Consider the following 20,000-nt stretch of genomic DNA (forward strand, 5'->3'; position numbering starts at 1 on the left):
CTGTATTTATGATATCAAATAGATAAAAAAAGAGCAGTTTGGTAAATTAAGAGAGACAACCCTTCCATCATTAATCTGATAAGTGACGGGGAGCATTTTTAAGCATGAAAAGAACACAATTAAGCCGAAATAATTGGTAGTTGCTTTTTTGGGCTCAAGCCATGTCGTCCTGATGGAAGTTCCTATAGGGTAGCTTCCTAGGGTATATTACAACTACGGCGATATTCCCAGAGAATTTACCTTAAGGTACCAGAATTCTAACTCCTGGAGCGAATATCCCTCGTGAAAGGGATATCGCGACATATCAGAGGACGTATTCTTGACACGCCACATGGCAATCTGCATCCCGAACAGAGATTTCGTATCGCAGGGGGCAATTGGCAAGAAACGAATTCGGGAAAGAAAAAGGGGAGCCGCTCCCAAGGCTCCCTATCTCCCGTTTCGTAAGCGTGCCTGGCGCCAATCCTGGCGCCATCTGTATTCCTTGTAGCGTAGCTTAACAACTCGGTGTTTTTTCCTGTGTTTCTCGCAAATCTTGGATTTATTCTACTTTTCATGGCTTCTCCAACTTCGTCGGCCTCTGATAAGTTGAGTACCATGTCTTTTATGTATAAATGTAGGCTCTTGGTAATTTTTTAGTGATTAATAAGGTTTAATCTTTGTTACAAGAGCCGTAGCCTACCGGAGGCGTCATGGACGCTGTCGCTCGCTAGGTATAAGTTTAGTTAGTCAGAGCGACATTCCCGGTTGTTTTGCTTTAATAAATTTTAGCTATTTAGCGTTACATAGGATTTCCTTTCGTGCTTTGGTATTATTTTGGCGAAGTATTCGCCAATTCTGGCCTACGCTAGGCCATGTAGCCTAGTTGTTTGGTCCTAGTACTTAATGCATGATTTTGGTTTTTCCGAGTGTATTAAAATTTTATTGAAGCTTTAGGCTATGTTTTATACATTTAAGATTATGTGGAATATTTCCAAGATAGTATACGAGTGAGTTTCGGTGATTTAGGTAATCGATTCTCTTGGTGCCTAGGTTAAGTTGCTTATGGAGCCTTAGTATACTTTCTCATACTCCCCGGTTGCTTTCTTTTCTTCGGAGAAGGTATGCAATCCCTTTCCCTCTGTTCAAGCCTTGGGCTTATCCCTAAGTGGTTTATCTGAATTAATTTTCGATAAAACTATACTGGGGTGTTACTGTACCTTCCTGTTCCAGTAAGTCTGGTTCAAAGAGGGACAAAACAACAGAGTTTTTTAGTCTGAGTCTGTGTTTGTCTGGCTTGGGGTAGAGTCTCCCTCGCTGACCTGACAGACATAGGAGGCTTAGCCTCCTTAGGTCACTACCGAAGGTTTCTGTACGAGATGATTCCTTCTTTTGTGATCTACCAGACTAGTCCTTGTTGCTGTTCTCGGGGGAGGATAAGTTTCTTTCCCTGGGAGTAGCAACACCTTCCTTGCTTTGGTGCTCTGGGAGCTGGCAAGTATTGCTGGCCTCCCCCCTTGGATCTCCCTTAGGCTAAGATGAGTTTCTTGGCTGCGGGTGATCCGTCACTAAAGCAAGGTTGGTAGGACCCTCTTTTGTCCCTTCCCCTCTATCTCTGTAATGGCCTAGCCATTACAGTACTGTACGTCATTTTACATCTGGACCTAGAATAGGTTAGGATGTGGAATTGACTCAGTCCCTTGCCGGCCGGCAGAGCTGCTGGCCGGCAAGGGTCTTCTGTTTTGAGTGCTGCCCGGACCTCCCTTGGTCCCTCATCCATGCCTGCCTGCAAAGTCAGACGGCATTGGTCAGGAAGCCTGAATTCGATTCTCCCCTTCCTTATATGCACTCTTTCGGATTGCCGGGCTTGGAGGTAGTGTACACTCTTATCCCGGCATCCATTCTGTTTTCTTCTAGTGCTGTACCCAACCCGGCTGCCGGCCTATGAGGCCGGCAGCCGGGCAGTTGTAGTCCTCTGGTTCTTTTGCTGCCGGCTGGCATCGGTCCTGTACCTCTGCCGGCCGGCTAATGTCAGCCCTTGTCTGCCGGTCACCAAGAGTGTGGCCGGCAGCCGGGTACTACCTTGTGTAGTGGTCGGTCAGCAGTCATTGCCGACCGACATTGGCTGTGCCGGCCGGCACATGCATTTGAAACAGCGTTCTGCCGCCTTATAGCTGTTAAGTAGTATACTTTAAAGCTAGTTATGGTGTTGCCGGCCGGCACATAACCTCCTATACTGTACCAGTATTCTTCAGTATAACAGATACTGTAAGAAGAAAACTATAGTATGGGTTTTGGTACAGCACTGTGTGTTCTAACACTTTTGTGTTTTCTTGCACAGCCCTTTGCTGTTGCCCTACAGATAGGAAATTGAGTTCTTTCCTGTCTATTATCCAGGATTTTAAAATCATTGCTTAGGTGTGAGCTCCACCTGTTTCCTCTGGAAACTTTGCATTGGTTACTTCAGAAGAGATTAACCATTCGATTTTATTATCTGGAAGGCTGCAACAATAGGTTGTGAGGGAAACACAAGTGTGTGTCTTTCCTTTCTGAATTGTTATGCTATACTATGCATATCTAGTGATATATAGTTCACTTGATACTCATGGAAATTTCTTCTCTTACAGGAGGACCCTCTGAAGTGCGGAAGTGTTTTCTGCAACGTCCGCAGCAAGAACCTCTGTGGACATGAGTTTTGTAGGAGACACGCAGCATGCGCTGTCTCCAAGGATGATCTCCGGTATTGGGACCCTCAGGTATGTACTGTGTGCACTAACCTGATTACTGAGGCCTTTGATTCCCCTAGGACGGCGGAATCAAGGGATATAGCAAGGGAGAAGCTTCGTACCTGGGTAAGGGGCTTCCAAAAGAACACTTCTGGACCTTATCTTCCAAGTGAGAAGATGAGGGTGTATCTTTTCCCTAAGGCATCAGCTGATGTAGTGATTCCCCAGCGTCAAGAGGAGATCCCCAAGTTCAGATCCAGGTGGATGCTGAGGTCGCGGTCGCGATGCAAGACATCCAGTTAGATGACAGGATGTCTGACGTGGACGAGCGTCTGGAGGAAGACCTCTTGGCAGAAGCCCAGGATGAAGTTCAAGCCCCAGACGCTGTAGAGGAAGAGGTCGACTAGGTGTCGGCTACTCCGGTTCAGATTCCGGAGCCTATTCCCTCAACATCGGGCGGTCTCCCAGTAGAGCTGGGACAGGCCCTCTCTTCTATTGTTGGAATGATCCAACAAATGCAGAAGGAGAATCAAGAGAAGGCGGCTGCAATGGAACTGCGGATGCAGTGCCTTGCAGAATCACATGGGCCCCAGAAAAAGCTCAATGTGAAAGACCTTCCCTTGTGCTCAGATGCTAACCCATGGAGGTATGCTGAGCACATGCCGATGACGACTGGAAAGATCGTCATCTCGGATAAGCTGGGCTCAGTTCCCCTGGAGGAGGTGGAATTCTGGCCCAGCAATGCATCATATCCGGACTGTTATGTCCGGCTGAGGAAGGAACCAGCTTCAAAGGAGGAGACAGAGCCGAAGGAGGTCATAGTGATGGACCATGCTAAGGCTCAAGCTCTACTTTCATCCTCGATGAAAGAGAGGGGCTTCTCTAACTCAAAGGTAGCTGCATTGAGCAAGAAGCTCCCTTCCTTTCTGTACTCGCCTGCTAGAGCCTTCCCCTTTTTACAGAAAGGGTTTGCGGCTGTACTAAAAGCAGTCGAGGCCGGCAAGCCTTGCCCCTCCCTGGAGGAGTGTAAACCCTTGTCGCTGGCCCTGCCTATGGACCACAAAGACTGGAAGGACGTCCATCTTATGTTCTCAGTTGGAAAGTTGGAGGCTGATATTGCCGGACGTCAGTTCGGCGAGGACCTCCCTAAGCTGTCTGACTTTCTTTTGCGAAGCAAGTTCGAGACAAAAGAAAGACTGGCTGCCTCAATGTCTCTTCAGACTACTCTTGAGACAATGGCAAGTGACCCCAAGGTCCGTGAAATGTTCATGGTGGTGGCCAAGACTCATCTGGCCACAGTGACGAAGGATCTTTATGGCTTCGTCAAGGCAAGGAGAGCTTGTAGGGAGTTAGTGTTCACCTCAGCTACGGTGAGGCACGAGCCAAGGAAACTAATCTCCTCCAACATTTGGGGAAAAGACCTTTTCCCTACCGACTTGGTCAAAGAAGTTGTTGATAAGGCCACCTTGGAGAATAGAAACCTTCTCCAGAAGTGGGGCCTGGCTATCAAAAGAAAATCTTCCCCGGATGAGGGTCCTCAACCAATGAGGAAGACTATGAGGACTAGGCTACCGTCTCGGCCAGCCTTTTAGACAGCAACAGCAACTGCAATTGCCATTGCCTCCAGTGCCCCAGATGGTGGCACAAACCCCGACCACTTTTCAGTGGATACCCCAGGCTGTGTCGACAAAGTCCACGGCATTCACCCCAACGTTCGAAGGGCAGTCTTCTTCCTTTCGAGCAAAGCCTAGAGGAGCAACCAGAGGCTCGTCTAGGCGCCCCTCAAGGGGAAGGGGATTCAGGGGTGGTCGTGGTCAGGGAGGCAAGACCTCAGGACGGCAGTCCAAGTGAGATGATACCGGTAGGAGGGAGACTTCTGAAATTTTGGGATCGATGGACCTTCGATCCCTGGGCCCACAGCCTACTCAAGAATGGACTGGGCTGGAGCTGGTACACCACTCCACCCCCGTGCCTTCGGTTTTTCCAACACTCCACCCCCGTTCCGGAGGAGTACGTTCAAGAACTGTTGGAGAAAAATGTGATCCGAAAGGTGAAGTCCATCAAATTCCAAGGGAGGCTGTTTTGTGTTCCCAAGAAAGACTCGGAAAAGCTCAGAGTCATTCTGGACTTGTCACCACTCAACAAGTTCATAGTGAATTGCAAATTCAAAATGCTAACACTGCAACACATAAGGACCTTACTGCCCAAGAGGGCATATTCCGTCTCTATAGACTTGTCAGACGCCTATTGGCACATTCCAATCAGCCGTCGACTCTCCCCCTACCTAGGGTTCAGGCTACAACGAAGACTATACGCCTTCAGAGCCATGCCATTCGGGCTAAACATAGCCCCAAGGATTTTCACGAAGCTTGCGAGCGCAGCTCTCAAACAATTACGCCTAAAGGGAATTCAGGTAGTAGCCTACCTGGACGACTGGTTGGTGTGGGCAGCATCCGAGACAGAATACTTGCAAGCTTCCAGTCAAGTGATCCGGTTCCTAGAGTACCTAGGCTTCAAGATACACAGAAAAAAGTCTCGACTTTCTCCATCTCAAAAGTTCCAGTGGCTGGGAATCCACTGGGACCTTTTGTCACACCGTTTCTCCATCCCGGCGAAGAAAAGGAAGGAGATAGCGGGTTCTGTCAAGAGACTTCTAGATTCTGAAAGGATATCAAGACGCGAACAGGAGAGGGTACTGGGCTCTCTCCAGTTTGCTTCAGTGACAGACCCAGTGCTAAGAGCACAGCTAAAGGATGCAACCGGAGTTTGGAGAAGTTATGCATCAAACGCGCGAAGAGATCTGAGAAGACCAGTTCCGCTTCGGCTACGTACTCTTCTCAGGCCTTGGTCCCAAGCCAGACATCTAAAGAAGTCGGTTCTTCTTCAGCCACCTCCCCCGTCGGTGACGATTCACTCAGACGCCTCAAAGGAGGGATGGGGAGGTCACTCTCATCGGAAAAAAGTCCAGGGGACTTGGTCCAAGCTTACCTTAAAGAAAGTCTCCCCGCATCACTCGATCCACATAAGGTTGGTGATGGACAGCGAGGTAGTTGTGAGATGCTTGAATTGACAAGGTTCGAGGTCACCACCTCTCAACCAGGTGATGTTGGCCATTTTCCGATTGGCGGAAAAGAAGAAGTGGTACCTGTCGGCAGTTCACCTTCAAGGAGTCTGCAACGTGACAGCGGACGCTCTATCCAGGTTCACACCGATAGAGTCGGAATGGTCCTTAGACGCAGGATCATTCTCCTTCATTCTGAATCAAGTCCCAGAACTGCAGATAGACCTCTTTGCGACGAAAGACAACAAGAAGTTGCCCCTGTACGTGTCCCCGTACGAGGACCCCTTAGCGGATGCAGTGGACGCGATGTCCCTCGACTGGAACAGATGGTCCAGGATTTATCTGTTCCCTCCTCACAACCTTCTGTTGAGGGTCCTCAACAAACTGAGATCCTTCAAGTGGCCGAACAGCGTGTGGTTCCCCTTGGCATTGGAACTACAGCTGAAGTTTGTACCGCTACCACATCCAGTTCTGACCCAGCGAGTCCAGAAGTCGACTGTCTGCGCTTCATTACATAAAACCCGGACCCTGCAGCTCATGATTTTCTCTCCCTAGCGGTGAGAAAGCGTTTCGGGATTTCGAAAGCCAGCATAGACTTCCTAGAGGAATATAAGTGCAAATCTACTAGAAGGCAATATGAGTCATCTTGGAGTAAATGGGTGGCCTTTGTCAAGGCGAAGAATCCGCAGGAGATCTTGACAGACTTCTGCTTATCTTTCTTCATCCACCTCCATGGTCAAGGGTTGGCGGCTAACACGATTTCAGCGTGTAAGTCTGCTTTGACAAGACCCATTCTATATGCCTTCCAGGTCGACCTAGGTAACGAGATCTTTAATAAAGTTCCGAAAGCCTGCGCTAGGCTCAGACCTTCAGCACCTCCAAAGCCCATTTCATGGTCTTTGGATAAAGTTCTTCATTTCGCTTCTCTGTTGAGCAATGAAGAGTGTACGTTAAAGGATTTGACAAAAAGTTATTTTCCTATTTGCACTCGCGTCCGGGGCCAGGGTTAGTGAGATTGTAGCCCTCTCGAGAGAGGCAGGTCGTGTTCAGTTCCTGGATGGGGGAGAACTGAACCTGTTTCCGGATCCTACGTTTCTCGCCAAGAATGAGTTACCCACCAACAGGTGGGGTCCCTGGAGAATCTGCCCTCTGAAAGAAGATGCATCTCTATGTCCAGTAGAATGCCTAAAGGTCTATCTTCATAGAACTTCAGACTTCAGGGGTGGTCAACTATTCAGGGGAGAAACATCAGGCTCAAATTTATCTCTGAATCAACTCAGAGCGAAAATCACATATTTTATTCGCAGAGCGGATCCTGACAGTACACCCGCAGGTCACGATCTGAGGAAAGTTGCCTCATCCTTAAATTTCTTTAATTGTATGGATTTTGAACATCTCCGTTCATACACTGGCTGGAAGTCTTCCAGAGTGTTCTTTCGCCACTATGCGAAGCAAGTAGAGGAACTAAAGAGATCTGTGGTAGCAGTGGGTCGCGTCGTTAGCCCTACTGTTTAACTCTGCGAGAAACAGTGGTTTTAATTGGGACGATTAATTCCAGGGTGAGTGTGTAGTTACATACTGTACTACAAACTAAATGAGGGCACTGAGTTGCCCATATAGACTGTTCCATTTCCAAAGGTGAACCTAGCATAAGTGCAGACATGTGTGCCGAGCGTTTCTAACGCTAATGTAATTGATTTGTAATACAGACTTTTATTACTTTGATACCTCGGTATCTTAAAAAGTGGCATTTAATGTTTTTCTTTCAGATAAACAAGTTCTGTTTACTATCATACTTATGCTTAATGTTTTGGGTTATCCTCTTCTTATATATATATATATATATATATATATATATATATATATATATATATATATATATATATATATATATATATATATATATATATATATATATATATATATATATATATATAATTGTTGTTAACCTGGCTATTTATTGTCTGTCAATAACTGGTTCTTGAGAACCTTGCGTCTCCTTCACCTGTGTCAATTTATTGGTATAATTGAGCATTCATTCTATGTACCTTATCTGGGATAATTCTAATAGAATTGTTCCTTTATGCAAGCTATGTTAAATTGGTTTTCCTCCTATGCGGATATAAACCTTTGTCTAATACAAGTATTGTGCGGAGAACTGGTCGATATTTCATATTGACGCAGTGGTTCTTTACAAACTATGCTTTACTTAATATAGGGTGAGACCACTATATTAGCTTGCCTGGTATTCATACATAGGTATATGTACTCTTCGAGACTTTTCCAGAGTCTAGTAGGACTCTTCCCTGTAGGGGGCAGGAAGCTCTAACATGGTTTATAATTAGGTGAAAAGATGTATAACGGTAACATCTTAGGTCTCTACGTCTAGTCGACCGGGAAAAATTACCTCCGGGGAGTACGGCACGTTCTGAGAATCCACAGATACAGTAATGCTCTGGTATACTTCCATCAGACCGACATGGCTTGAGCCCAAAAAATGGATTTTGAGCGAAGCGAAAAATCTATTTTTGGGTGAGATGGCCATGTCGTCCTGATGGACCCGCCATTGCCTTTCTAAGAAAGGGCTGTAGGACCCCTCCCTACATACAGTATCTGTAGCACCTCGTGTACGCTACAAGGAATACAGATGGCGCCAGGATTGGCGCCAGGCACGCTTACGAAACGGGAGATAGGGAGCCTTGGGAGCGGCTCCCCCTTTTTCTTTCCCGAATTTGTTTCTTGCCAATTGCCCCCTGCGATACGAAATCTCTGTTCGGGGTGCAGATTGCCATGTGGCGTGTCAAGAATACGTCCTCTGATATGTCGCGATATCCCTTTCACGAGGGATATTCGCTCCAGGAGTTAGAATTCTGGTACCTTAACCCTGGATAGGTACGCTCCTCGGACACCCCTTTAAGGGTATACTCGGACGCGCGCGACCCCGACGCCAAAAAAAATTCTTGAAAAATCAGTTTTTGCAGTAACCTCCTTTTTTCTTTTGCCAAAAAAAATTCAATGAATGCTTAAAACAACTGTAAAGATAAATACTACTCATCTGCAGAAAAACTATTTATTATAAATATTTCAAAAAATTAAGTAGAAAAAAAAGACCTTACATAAAAACTCATAAAAAAAAAGTTTATACATATATACACAAATCCTTTTAGGAATTGATTCTTGAATGTTTAGGACACATCTTGATGTATTTTGGATGAAGTCAGACACATGGAGGTGAAGATCTGAAATGAGAAAAAAAGGGTAACTTTTTTTGACCAAAATAATTTGTCCAAATTTCATGAATTTTTTTGGGTACCCAAATGAAATAGGAAGTGGCTAATTTTTTTAGGGAATAAACATATGTTATCCTAGAATAGAAATATGTAAAAAAATCTTCATTATTTTGTAAATTACATTTATATCAGGGGCCATATCAAAAGGTAATTTTTTGAGTACTTAGAAATTTCGTAAAAAAATACATATATTTAATATATAATATGATATTTAAGCAGGTAAAAATATACCAAAATATCACAGATTTTATAGGGAACAAGAATATATATAGATAGGGCAACTTACGCTTCGGATATGTCCACAAAATGGCCGCCAACCACACTGACTCAGACTCCCTAATCTGCCACTTGAAATGTAGGAAGGGTATGTCAATTTCAAGGTGTTATTTACTAATCTAATTATTCTTGGATATGCATAAAAATTGTATGGTGGGTTGCTGGGTAATTGTCGATTATTTTACGACTATAAAATTAAAATTCTGACCCAAAAAAAATGTTTTGAAGGGAAATAAAATCGAAAAAAAAAATGTAAAACAATATATTTTAGCTAAAAAAATTTGATGATATTCAATCAAAAAAGAAGTAAACAAAATTTTCCGACAAATAAACATCTAGAGGATTCATTACTCTGTGATAGTTCCTTAGTACATAGTAATTTTGAAAGAAATGGGAAAAAACGAAAAAGTGGCAATCGCAGGAAAATCGAACACATACCTATATATACGCCATATCTGGCTAAAAATAAAGATAGGCATGCGTAGCCAGATCATCTAGAAACACTTTCCAACACTATAAAAATACAAGTTTTGCGACACTACTTGCCAATACCTTACGGTAACATGACTAAGCAAAAAAATGCAAAACAAATAAAAAGAGGCACTCGCGGAAAAATGGCTAACATTCTAATATACGGCATTTCAGAAAAAAAAAAAATTCAGCCACGTGCTAGGCAAACCATCAAGGCACATTTTCCGACAAATAAACATCTAAATGAATCATTACTCTGTGATAGTTCCTTAGTACGTAGTAATTTTGAAAGAAATGGGAAAAAACGAAAAAATGGCAATCACAGGAAAATCGAACACATACCTATATATACGCCATATCTGGCTAAAAAAAAAGATAGGCATGGGTAGCCAGATCATCTAAAAACACTTTCCAACACTATAAAATTATTAGTTTTGCGACACTACTTGCCAATTCCTTATGGTAACATGACTAAACAAAATAATGCAAAACAAATAAAAAGGGGCACTCGCGGAAAAATGGCCATTCTAATATACGGCATTTCAGAAAAAAAAAAATTTCAGCCACGTGCTAGGCAAACCATCAAGGCACATTTTCCGACAAATAAACATATAAATGAATCATTACTCTGTGATAGTTCCTTAGTACGTAGTAATTTTGAAATAAATGGGAAAAAACGAAAAAATGGCAATCACAGGAAAATCGAACACATACCTATATATACGCCATATCTGGCTAAAAAAAAAAGATAGGCATGGGTAGCCAGATCATCTAGAAACACTTTCCAACACTATAAAAATATAAGTTTTGCGACACTTCTTGCCAGTTCCTTACCGTAACATGACTAAGTAAAAAAAATTAAAAACAAATAAAAAGGGGCACTCGCGGAAAAATGGCCAACATTTTATTATACGCATTTCAGAAAAAAAAAATTCAGCCACGTGCTAGGCAAACCATCAAGGCACATTTTCCGACAAATAAACATCTAAATGAATCATTACTCTGTGATAGTTCCTTAGTACGTAGTAATTTTGAAAGAAATGGGAAAAAACGAAAAAATGGCAATCACAGGAAAATCGAACACATACCTATATATACGCTATATCTGGCTAAAAGAAAAATAGGCATGGGTAGCCAGATCATCTAGAAACACTTTCCAACACTATAAAAATATAAGTTTTGCGACACTACTTGCCAATTCCTTACGGTAGCATGACTAAGCAAAAAAATGCAAAACAAATAAAAAGGGGCACTCGTGGAAAAATGCCCAACATTCTAATATACGGCATCTCAGATAAAAAAAAGACATGCACGTGTTAGCCCAACCATCAAGGCACACTTTCTAACACATAAACATGACAAAAAAATCAATGGTATACGGCAATTCCTTACTACGTAGTAAATTTTTACAAATATTGAAAAAAAAACAGAAATTGGCAACCGCAGTTAAATACCCAATATACCAATAACTACGTCGTATCTGACAAAAATAAAGTCACGCATGGGTAGCCAGATCATCTAGACACACTTTCCAACACTAAAAAAGCAAAAGTTTTACGACACTATTTAGCAATATCTTACGGAAAAATGACTTGGCAAAAAAATGAAAAAAATGAAAAAGGGGCACTCGCGGTAAAATGGTCCTCGTGGTGATGAACGACATTTTAACTAAAAAAAAAATCATGCACATGGTAGCCAAACAATCCACCAAGACTTTCCACAACTGATAACCTATACAAGTTGCACCATTCTACGACAATTTCATAATACGTAATAACTTTGATAATTATGCAAATTACCTTAGAATGGTAAACTCAGTTGTGCTCGACCCCGACGCGTCTCAGAAATCGGGGAAGGAGTACAGCTATTGCGATGCACATCTGGACACTACTAGAGCGTGTAGGCGAGACACCTACTGCAGGTCGATCACCCACAAATTCAGTCACGGGGGTGAGTCACGTGAGAAAAACCTCTTTTTTTTTTACGCTCGGGGTCGCGGACGACCCACCGTACCGTTCCAGGGTTAAGGTAAATTCTCTGGGAATATCGCCATAGTTGTAATTTACCCTAGGAAGCTACCCTATAGGAACTTCCATCAGGACGAAATGGCCATCTCACCCAAAAATAGATTTTTCGCTTCGCTCAAAATCCGTTATATATGCCGTCTTGCGTTTACTGTCTTCATGAATAGGGTATATGATAGTATCCTCATTTTAAAAGGATAGTTGTAACTTATGTACTATCTAGTATAATTACAAGTAATTCTTCGAGGTAGGCCAATGGAAATACATCGTCCTTATTTACTGCATTCAACTTCCTATAATCAACAGATAATCTTACCAAGACATCTTTTTCCTAACTCTGCTACAATTGGAGAAGCCCAGAAGTGATTCGCTCTCCTCAATAATCCCTTGTTCCCTTAATCTAATAATTTTTCTTTCTATATCTCCCTAGAAATGAGTGGGTACCGTATAATACCTTGACCTAATATGTTCCGCCTGCCCTGCTCAATGCTAAAGCAAAATCGATCAATCCTCCAAGGTGGCTAGTCTCCATTTGCAATGAAATATGTTATTTTGATAATAAAATAAATTTTTGAATATACTTACCCGATGATTATATAGCTGCAACTCTGTTGCCCGACAGACAACTCTACGGTAAAAACTCGCCAGCGATCGCTACACAGGTTGCGGGTGTGCCCAACAGCGCCATCTGTCGTCCAGATACCCAGTACTCAATGTAAACAAAGACTCAATTTTCTCCTCGTCCCACTGCGTCTCTATTGGGGAGGAAGGGAGGGTCCTTTAATTTATAATCACCGGGTAAGTATATTCAAAAATTTATTTTATTATCAAAATAACATTTTTCAATATTTAACTTAGCCGGTGATTATATAGCTGATTCACACCCAGGGGGGTGGGTAGAGACCAGTAATATATGTTTACACTTTTATGAGCTAAGAGTTTTTATTTCATTTTAGAAGTTATCAAAATAACAAAAACAAAATAAATAGGTACCTGGTAAGGAAGTCGACTTGAACAATTACTCTGCCTTTTAAGTACGTCTTCCTTACGGAGCCTCGCGATCCTCTTAGGATGCTGATCGACCCCTAGGATCTGAAGTATCAAGGGTTGCAACCCATACAACAGGACCTCATCAAAACCCCTAATCTAGGCGCTCTCAAGAAATGACTTTGACCACCCGCCAAATCAACCAGGATGCAAAAGGCTTCTTAGCCTTCCGGACAACCCAAAAAACAACAATAAAAACATTTCAAGAGAAAGATTAAAAGGGTATGGAATTAGGGAATTGTAGTGGTTGAGCCCTCACCCACTACTGCACTCGCTGCTACGAATGGTCCCAGAGTGTAGCAGTTCTTGTAAAGAGACTGGACATCTTTCAAGTAAAATGACGCGAACACTGACTTGCTTCTCCAATAGGTTTGCGTCCATTATACTTTGCAGAGATATATTTTGCTTAAAGGCCACGGAAGTTGTTACAGCTCTAACTTCGTGCGTCTTCACCTTAAGCAAAGTTCGGTCTTCCTCACTCAGATGTGAATGAGCTTCTCGTATTAACAATCTGATAAAGTCTGACCAAGCATTCTTTGATAAAGGCAAGGATGGTTTCTTAACTGAACACCATAAAGCTTCAGATTGGCCTTGTAAAGGTTTAGTACGCTTTAAATAGAACTTAAGAGCTCTAACAGGGCATAAGACTCTTTCTAGTTCATTGCCTACGATCTCCGATAAGCTGGGGATATCGAAAGATTTAGGCCAAGGCCGAGAAGGCAGCTCATTTTTGGCTAGAAAACCAAGTTGTAGCGAACAAGTGGCTTTTTCTGACGAAAATCCTATGTTCTTGCTGAAGGCATGAATCTCACTGACTCTTTTAGCCGAGGCTAAGCATACCAGGAAAAGAGTCTTAAGAGTGAGATCTTTCAGGGAGGCTGATTGTAACGGCTCCAACCTATCTGACATGAAGAATCTTAGTACCACGTCTAAATTCCATCCAGGGGTAGCCAAATGACGCTCCTTGGTGGTCTCAAAAGACTTCAGGAGGTCTTGCAGATCTTTATGTTTGGAAAGATCTAAGCCTCTATGCCGGAAGACCGATGCCAACATGCTTCTGTAGCCCTTGATAGTGGGAGCTGAAAGGGATCGTTCTTTTCTCAGGTATAAGAGAAAAACAGCTATTTGAGCTACAGAGGTACTGGTCGAGGATACAGAAATTGACTTGCACCAGTCTCGGAAAACTTCCCACTTCGATTGGTAGACTCTAATGGAAGAAGCTCTCCTTGCTCTAGCAATCGCACTGGCTGCTTCCTTCGAAAAGCCTCTAGCTCTCGAGAGTCTTTCGATAGTCTGAAGGCAGTCAGACGAAGAGCGTGGAGGCTTTGGAGTACCTTCTTTACGTGTGGCTAACGTAGAAGGTTTACCCTTAGAGGAAGACTACTGGGAACGTCTACTAACCATCGAAGTATCTCGGTGAACCATTCTCTCGCGGGCCAGAGGGAAGCAACTAACGTCAACCTTGTCCCTTCGTGAGAGGCGAACTTCTGCAGTACCTTGTTGACAATCTTGAACGGTGGGAATGCGTAGAGATCCAGATGTGACCAATCTAGGAGGAAAGCATCTATATGTATTGCTGCTGGGTCCGGGACTGGAGAGCAATAGATTGGAAGCCTCTTGGTCAGCGAGGTTGCAAAGAGATCTATGGATGGTTTTACCCCAAGTGGCCCAAAGTCTCTTGCACACATCCTTGTGGAGGGTCCATTCGGTTGGAATTACTTGCCCTTTCCGACTGAGACAATCTGCTATGACGTTCAAGTCGCCTTGGATGAACCTCGTTACTAGGGAGATGTCTTGACCTTTTGACCAGATGAGCAGGTCCCTTGCGATCTCGTACAACGTCAGTGAGTGGGTACCTCCTTGTTTGGAGATGTACGCCAAGGCCGTGGTGATGTCCGAGTTAACTTCCACCACTTTGCCTCGAAGGAGAGACTTGAAGCTTTTCAAGGCCAGATGTACTGCCAACAGCTCCTTGCAGTTGATATGCATGCTCCTCTGACTCGAGTTCCACAGTCCTGAGCATTCCCGACCGTCTAGTGTCGCGCCCCAGCCCACGTCCGATGCGTCCGAGAAGAGAACGTGGTTGGGAGTCTGAACAGCCAGGGGAAGACCCTCTCTTAGGTTGATATTGTCCTTCCACCAAGTCAGACAAGACTTTATCTTTTCGGAAACCGGGATCGAGACCGCTTCTAGCGTCTTGTCCTTTTTCCAGTGAAAAGCTAGATGGTATTGAAGAGGACGGAGGTGTAGTCTTCCTAGTGACACAAATTGTTCCACGGATGACAGCGTCCCTACCAGACTCATCCACAGCCTGACTGAGCAGCGTTCCTTCTTCAGCATCTTCTGGATGGATAGCAGGGCTTGATCTATTCTGGGGGCTGATCGTCTTGTTGTTCAGCAACGTCCTCATCAGAGGGTTCCTCATCCGAAAACTGATGAGGAAATGGCAACGGAGTGGGCAACGTTTGGCTCGCTGAGTCCGGTCGCACTGGTGGATGCGTGACGGAGCCGGACGCAACATCATGGAACTGCTGCACAGTCTGTGAACTGTCAACAACCATGGGTGCGCGAGGAAGCACAGCGTCAACCCGAGACTGTCTAGACCGTCTGGGTTGTGCAGTCAACACCCTACCGGGTTGCTGAGGTTGATGCACTGCGTCAAAACAAGTCACCTCTGCTGGTTGTTGAACGTCCTGAACGTCAACAACCACCTCCGAGCGTCGCTTAACGTCAACGTGCGGCTGGCAACCCACACTGGGTCACATCGGTGGAGGAACCACCTCAACTGGCAGACGCAAGTAGGTTACCTCAGCGTCAACAGGGCGCACAACCGACTGGTTGGAAGGTTGTTGGCCAGAAGGTTCGGTAGCAACCTTCTTCGCATTAAAGTCCTCTATCAAGGACGCAAGCTTGGACTGCATGTCTTGCAGCAAAGCCCATTTAGGGTCTACGGGAGCAGGTGTGGCAACAGACGGGTTAGCGACTGAGGCAGTACCGCTTACCATCCCTGAAAGCCTTGTTATGCATGACATAATTGTACAGCAAAACTTCAAAGGCTCGAAAACAGCTGTGAAGTTGACCTGTAAACAACTTGGAGCGTGTCCTGGCCAGGCGCCAGGGAGAGTCTACGAGAATTCAGAAGTCTATCTGGGCAGAGGCATGAACTCCCAAGCCGAGAACTTCTCTCGTGTCATATCAGACTCTCGCTCTATAAACCAGTTTAAAAGAAGGGAAAGCAAAGGCTGTATCCCCCAAACTCCTCCTGGTGAAAAACCAGTCGCCTAGCCAACGTAAAGCTCTCTAGGAGAGCGAGAGAGCACTAGCTTAAAAACAACGGCTTCGAAGTAGCTAGGCCTAGTGTAAGCTCTGACGTTTAGGCGAACGAGGAGCAGCAGTTACAAAAAGATCCGGACAAAGATCCTTAAAAAAATCATCATGATTTAATTAAAGTCCATAGGAGGCTAAGCAGCTTTAGGCTCCTCTCCATCTGACAGAGTCCTCAAGGGAATATCAGTAGGAGGGGGAACAGCAACTTCCTCATCTACAGGAACCTTGTCTGATAAAAGCTGAGTCTCAAGCAAGGGAGAGACCTACCGTGGTGGCAATGCTTTACAAGCAGAGTCCACACTCACTGGTGCATTAGTAGCGGACCAGAACGCAACGTCATGTAACTGCTTGACAGTCTGTGAACTGTCAACAACTGAACTGTCAACCACAACAGGTGCGTGAGGACGCACAGCGTCCACTCGAGACTGCTTTGACTGCCTAGACTGAGCAGTCAAAACAACTCTAGAATGCGGAGGTTGACGCACAGCGTCAAAACAAGTCAACTCCGATTGTTAGTGAACGTCTTGAACGTCAACAGGAGCATCAGCAAGTGGCCTAACGTCCAAATGCGGCTGAAAAACCACACGAGACCGCATCGAGTGTGGTTCTAAACAACCTGACTGACGTGACTAAGCTACGCCAACGTCAACAGTAAGCACAAAGGAACGTTAGGTTAGCTGAAAGCCAGGATATCGATGAGATAAACGGCTAGACTCAACGGACTAATCGGCAGAATAGTCTTACATAAGGGAGGCAAGCATATACTGCATGTCTTGCCATACAACCCATTAAGTATCAACGGAAATGGTTGTGGTAAGAGACGAGGGTAACGTCTGTGACCGCAACACTTTGCCAACAAAAAAAGACTCTCGGAGTCTGTGTTACGCTTTTGTTAGGCGGCGAGCAGTTATCCGATGACTGCATAGGGTCAGAGCTGTCCTAATGGTTGTAACCAGGACGCTGGACCTGTCCTGAAAGGACTGACTTTCGCTTAAGGGCTTCGAAACCTTGTGACAGGTTTCTTATGCGAAAAGCCTTCGGATGACGAGGAGAAACAACGTCTCTCTCGTCTTATGGTAGGGGAGATCTTGGTAAGATACACCCGATACCATAGAGGGAAAACGTCTGTTCGTTGATCAAGGCCTCTCGAACCCATAAGTCGTTTGACATTACTTCTCCCCTGGGCTTGGGAGCATGCAAGAGGTCCCGGACTAGGTGAACGACAGGCACGAACAAACGAACCCTCGGACGCAACACTGTAACACTTTGCGCATATCACTTTATCACTTCGATTTTCTGTTTTGCACTTATTTCACTGTTTTTACTGACTTCTACCTGAAACACGCAATTCTACCCTTCATTAAAAGGTAGTAATTGCGAAATCAGTCGTATAATGCAAGCTCATTAATACCAGCAAAAAAACAGAAAACAGATTTTAAGATAAAAAAATCAGTGGCTGGGAAAGAGACTAAACACTAGTTCATATAACTACGTTTTCAATCTCTCACCGCACATAGCCTGGGGACGAGAATAAAAAACTAAAAACGTTTTATCCTTCCTCCCCGTACAGCGACTAGGGACGAGAGTAACTCGAGAACAACGTTACCCGCTTGAACGGAACGTTTTCTCTCCTCTCTCTCCCTCCGTCTCTATCTCTCTCTCTCTTTCTCTCTTGATTTCGCACCTAAGAGAAGAGCCCAATTATATTTCGTCAAAAAAACATGTTATTTGACTAAAGGAAAAAACTGAAAGGTTTTTCAAATAAAAAGTTCCTTTAAAATAGAATTTAAAACATTTAAGCTAAGAAAGAATGAACAAAACGTCAGAATCGATTTACTCTTACTGCAAAGTGAAACCGTGATACACTCTCTCTCTATCGTAACGATAGAGCGCATGTTGAACGTCCTGAACGTCAACAACTGCGTAGCATAAATAAACTAAACGTTAGTTCATCTTTGAAAACAGTACGAAGACTATCAATGAAATTCTTTCATAAAATATTACATTTAAAAAGTTTTAAATCCTTAGCTCTTTAAAAGCTAATTACGATATAAAGGGCTCAACGTTGATTAACTTCGGTTTCCAAGTTAGGACCGCCTACTCTCAGGAAAGGTCTATATAAACAAAACATTAAAATTTATTTTTATATGTTTATAATAAATGGAAAGTTAATCGAAGAGGCCTAATAAAGGCGGAGAGATATAAAATATATAGAGGAAAATCTATAACGTGATAAGATAATTACTAAAAGCCTAAACACACTTCCGTCTAAGGGAAGGGTCGGCCATTTAAAAGTGAAAGAAAGTCCATACTCTCTTTGTCACCATAATTAAATCTATCCAAAACGAGTTCAAGATTTAAGATGAAGATAAAACACCTGCATAGCGAAAGCTCAAAACTAGAATAAAGTACTTCACCAATTAGTTGTGAAAAAACTCCAGTTTAGCAACAGCGAGTAAGTACGTCTTGTCGATAGCTCGACAGAGAGAAAATTGAGTCTTTGTTTACATTGAGTACTGGGTATCTGGACGACAGATGGCGCTGTTGGGCACACCCGCAACCTGTGTAGCGATCGCTGGCGATTTTTTACCGTAGAGTTGTCTGTCGGGCAACAGAGTTGCAGCTTTATAATCACCGGCTAAGTTAAATATTGAAAACAGGATAATTATCAACAATGTTACTAACTACATGTTGATATTCTGGCAGACATTGTTTCGGAGAGCTTGTCTAATCCAGTTTTGAGGTGAGTTCATCTCTGTGGGCTTGAGTCATGGCTCCCAAGAATCCGCTATCAGTAATTTCTCATAACTCTAATTCATACATACAATCACTTCCTAACATAACTCATTCTTTTCACAATTAGATATTGCAATAGCTGCTTTGTTCTATTTTATTTCTGAAAAAGCTCTCTAAGACTATGTGTTCCCATTTTTCATGTTTCAACAATAACCTATGTTCCCTGAGATCAGGTGTCAGTTATGCTCGTACGCACCTTTGAAGCCAATATTTCTCCTTTTTTCAAGTGTGGGTGTTATCATACTCACTTGTATCTCCCTTCCCGCACAGGTTCTTACTTCTTCATGACTTTCTAACAGCAGGATGCACCATCCTGCCATAACTGTGCCTCGTTCTTTTTCCCCACAAATGTATATTTATTATTGCTAATAATGTTATCACCAAGTAGAATCTAAATTCCTGAAATGCCCAACGTAGGTAAGATAAAAAAGAAATCGTGTGTAAACTTGACAGATCCTACAAAACTTTTGACTATCGTTGTATGTCTTACCTTTTGTGTGTTTCTTCCTGGCGTGTCAAGGATGACAGGCGTCGCTGACTTTGGTGGGTTCAAGGATCTTCCTCGTTCAAGAAGTGAAATACTGGCCCCTTTGTCAATCAGCAATTTATCTGGCAGATGCATCCTGATCGCTAGGATTCTGAGCCGACAGGTTGGTGCCCTTGCTTGCAATACCATCACACCTTGCAGATGTCTCTAGTGCCTTAATGGTGAGGTTGCGGGTACGACGGGAGGTGCCTCTTCCTGCTTGCCCGTTGGGCCTTACTCCATAGTACTCGCTGCCTCATCGACTGCTGCTCCTTCTGCTTCAGTCATGCAGGGGTCATTGATCTCCCTCATCTCGTCCTTTTCTCTGACTCCTCTTCCTCGGATATGTGTGTGTGGTGTGTGTGGGGCGGGGGGGGGGGGGGCGGTATCCACAGCCAGCACACTCTCCGCCTTTTCTATTGAGCACTCTAGAGATAGATGACAATAGGCTTGACAGTTATAACAGTAGGAATATCC

Source organism: Palaemon carinicauda, chromosome 31 (assembly GCF_036898095.1).
Source record: "Palaemon carinicauda isolate YSFRI2023 chromosome 31, ASM3689809v2, whole genome shotgun sequence".
Lineage (NCBI taxonomy): Eukaryota > Metazoa > Arthropoda > Malacostraca > Decapoda > Palaemonidae > Palaemon > Palaemon carinicauda.